Source organism: Elephantulus edwardii, unplaced genomic scaffold, assembly GCF_000299155.1.
Source record: "Elephantulus edwardii isolate Elephantulus edwardi_28Jun2011 unplaced genomic scaffold, EleEdw1.0 scaffold00247, whole genome shotgun sequence".
In the NCBI taxonomy this organism is placed as follows: domain Eukaryota; kingdom Metazoa; phylum Chordata; class Mammalia; order Macroscelidea; family Macroscelididae; genus Elephantulus; species Elephantulus edwardii.
In genome coordinates, this window is record NW_006399997.1 from 1,973,878 (window position 1) to 1,978,196 (window position 4,319).

Genomic DNA, 4,319 nt, shown 5'->3' on the forward strand with positions numbered 1-4,319 from the left:
GAAAGGGCAATCTCCTCCTGTACCAATCAGATCTGATTTAAGAGTACACACATAAAAAAGTAATAAAAAAAATTTTAACAAAAATATTTTAATCCACCAGATGCTCTGCTGGAGAAGGAGGAACAATCTCCTCCTGTACCAGTCAGATATGATTTGATGGTACACACACTAAAATAAAAAAATAGAAAATCCAAATCTTCAAATCCAGAAGTAGATATTAGATGAATCATTTTCTAAATAGCTTTAAAGCCTTTTTTCCCTTGGTAATTCTCTTCTGCAATCAGTGTTCTACAGATTAGACTTTGAGAAACACCATTCAAATGTTTCTTTAATGTGTTTTATCTGCTCCAGTACCAAAGCTAATTGCCTTAACTAAAGAACTTCTTTCTCACCTAGTCTACAATAGATTGCTATTCTTAAAATATATAAATCTGACATAATTGCATGTTTCAAAATCCTGGTTTTCCAAGTGCCCAAATTATAAAAATCCTTCTAAAAGCCATGGACAGATATGTCTTGGGAAAAGTGCAGCCAGAATTCTCCTTGAAGGCAAAGATAGATTTTTTTCTCTCATACTCTGGACATGTTGCTAAGAGAAGTTATTTCTTGGAAGGGCACACCATGCTTGGAAAGATGGAGGGTCAGCAAAAAAGAAGACCCTCAATGAGAAGGATAGACACAGTGACTGCAGCAATAGGCTCAAGTGCGTCAGAGTTGATGAGTAAGTACATGATTAGGAAATTACTTGGACCATCTTTCTCATTCAATTTACACTCAGTGCTATATCATTTTTATTGTTAGGAGTTGACTATGTCTCCTAGCGACCCTTTGAACAATACTTCAAATGTTTATCCTGCCCTGTGCCACCCTTATAATGTTCACCATGCTCAAGCCCATCGGTGCAGTAATTGTATCAACCCAACTTGTTAAGGGTCTTCTCTCGTTTGTTGATCCTCTACTTTCCCAAGCCTGATGCCTTCTTCCAGAGACTGGTGCCTTCTGCCAACATGCACAACGAATATGAGACATTTCATCCTCCTTGTTTCTAAGGAACACTCTTGTTGCACCTTGCTTCAAGAAAATGTGTTTGTTCTTTTGGCAGTCTGTCTACAGTCAACATTTTTCTCCAACACAACAAACAATTCAAAGACCTCAATTCTTCAGACTTCCTTATTTAACTTTCATATGCACACCAAGGAATTAAAAACACCATGGCTTGGGTCAGGTACAGCTTAGGCTTTACACTGACTTCCTTGCTCTTTAAAATATTAAAGAGGTCCAAAATAAATTGTTGATTTCTGATCATGCTAGCTAGGTTCACACTTTCTCTCTTTTGCACACAGCTGATCTTCTGCCTAAAATATCATCCCTTTCCTATTTGTTTAAATAACCTCTACTCATCATTTAAAGCTTATTTTTCTGAAGATTTCCATTCTTCTAACTCCCATTCCCCAAGCAGACACAGGATGGTGAGTCAGCAAGGTGCACCCAAAGCATGATTATGAACTCAACTCATTGCCATCAACTCAAAGGTGACCTTCAAGAGAGTTTTTAGAGGCTGTAATTTGCGTGGGAGAAGACTGACAATTTTTCTTCCTCCAAGCCACCAGTGGATTTGAATCTTCAGATAGGCATCACATTTGGGTTTGCAGTGCAACTTCCTATATGAAGAGAATAAGTCTGTGTACACACAGTCTATTTTTCAAATTGACTGTGAACTTCTCGATTTCAAACACTTATCCATTCCTGCTTATACAGCCAATACAGAGTTTGGTACCTACTAGACTTTTATTAAATACTTTTGTTGTTGTGTACCATAGAGTCAGAATCCACCCACAGCTGACCCTCTTGTGGGTTTTCAGAGGCAGTTAATTGCACAAGAGGAGATTTCCCATCCTTCTCCCGCAGAGCAGTTGGTAGCCTTGAACCATATGCCTTCAGGATTGCAGTCTAGCTTCTTGCCACTGGGCCAAAAGAGCTTCCTAATAAATGCTTAGTGAATAAATAATGGATACATTGCCTTCTACGTCAAGTTTAAGAAAACTCATTTAAATATGTAAAGCATGCGTTTATCTCAGAGATATTAGTTTGAAGTTTAGATAGAAGTCAGACATTTTTTTCAGTAAAGGGCCAGCTAATAAGTGCTTTTGGCTTTGAAACGTATCATCTGTGACAACTCTGCTCTTGTTGCACAAAAACAATCATAGACAATATGCAAACAAATGACCATGGTTGTGGTGGACTAAAGCTTTATTTACAAAACAGGTAATGAGAAAGAGTTGTCCTACAGGGTTTAGTTTCCTAACTTCTGATCTAGAAAAAAAAAGGCCAGGGGTGTAGCTGCTAAAGCATTTAGCTGTAAAATAAAAAGTTTCTGGTTTGAATCCACCAGACATTTTATGGGAGAAAGATATGGAAATCTGATTCCACAAAGACAATCTTGGAAATACTATGGAGCACTTCTATTCTGTCTCTATAAGGTTTCTACAAATTGACTCATCAGTAGTGGATTGACCTAGAAAATTTATCCCCTAAATTATCTCTACTGATACCATGTAGTGCAATTACTAAAACTTTTTATTGAGGAAAAACTGCTACGATGAGATGGATTATATCTCAACATCAAAAAAGACTAAAATCTTCACCACTGGACCAATAGACAACATCATGATAGAGAAAAGATTGACATTATCAACAAATTAATCTTATTTGGATCCATAATCACTTGATAGCAGCAGTCAGAAGATGTATTGCATTGGGAAAACTGTTTTCAGGGGCCTCTCCAAATGACTGAGGAGCAATGATGTCAGTTTGAAGACTAAAGTGCACTTGATTCAGACCATCGTCTTTTTCCAATCACTTGCTATGCATTTGAGAGCTGAACAATGAACAAGGATGACAGAAGAATTGATGCCTTTGAGCTATGATGTTGGAGTATTCAATATCCCAGAGAACAAACAGTTATGTCTTACAGAAAGTGTATCCAGAGTGTTCCATAGGAGCAACGGGTAGCAAAACTTCATTTCACATGCTTTGGCATGTTAGGAGAGGCTATTCTTGGAAATGAACATCATGCTTGGAAACACAGAGGATCAGCAAAAGAGAAGACCTCAATGAGATGTTTTGACACAGTGACTACAGCAATGGGCTCGAGTATGTCACAGGATAAGACAGTATTCAGAATCACTATGATTTGTAGTGTGGTCTGGACAGCACCTTACACTCACTTTCTAAGAAGTCTTGGAAGTATAATGTGTTGAGTGTTGGGGTAACTTAAGATTGATGGTTTCAAGCTACCATCCCAGGAGAAAAATGTGCCATTTACTCCTATAAATACTTATAGCCTCAGAAACCTGGAAGGTCATCATGAATCAGAATTAACTCAATGGTCATGGGTTTGGCTTGGGAGATTTTTAGTAAAATTTAAGTGTCTGATTACTTCTTCCACAAGTGGCTATTGAGCTTTGGAATGTGGCCACTTCACATTGAAATGCACCTTAGGTGTAAAATACTCATTCGAACTTCAAGGACTTTATTTTGAAATGTATCTTAGGTGTGAAATACTCATTCGGACTTCAAGGACTTTGCACAAAATAATGTTAAAACAGCTCAGTAATAATTATTTTCTATGAGTGACATGTTGAAATGGTAATACTTCCAAGACATTGCATTAAATAAATCATTATTAAATTTAACTTCACCTAAACCGTTTTACTTTTTTAAGTGACTATCAAGAACTATAAATTACGTATATCTCTTTTATTATGCTTCTAATGGACAACTCTGCTACAAAAGAGCGCGTACTTAACAGTACTACATTTAATCAGGTCAGAAAATGAAAGCTTTCGCTAGTTACCAATCTCTCCATTCAAATTTGCTGCATTTATTTTATCATTAGTACTATCATTCTCTTTTACATAAAAATTTGGAATCAAAATCTTTATCTCTTTTTCCCTATCTATATGCATTGCTGTAGAGTCAGACCAGACTCATACTTCATTCTGAGGCTGTAAATGGCACAAGAATAGATCGCTCATTTTTCTCCCACTTAGCCACTAGTAGAATTGAACCACGAGAGAGACGAAGCCTTTGAGAACTCCCTTCTTCCTACTTAATAATCTATTTTGCCATCTTGTTTTGTTATCTCACATCTTTCTCATTTTTCCACTTGAAACGTGGTCCTCACACTGCAATCCCAGAGTTAAGCAGTTCAAATCCACCAGATGCTTTGCTGGAGAAGGAGGGACAATCTCCTCCTGTACTAGTCAGATCTGATTTGACAGTATACACACAAAAAATAATAAAAAAATAAAATAAAA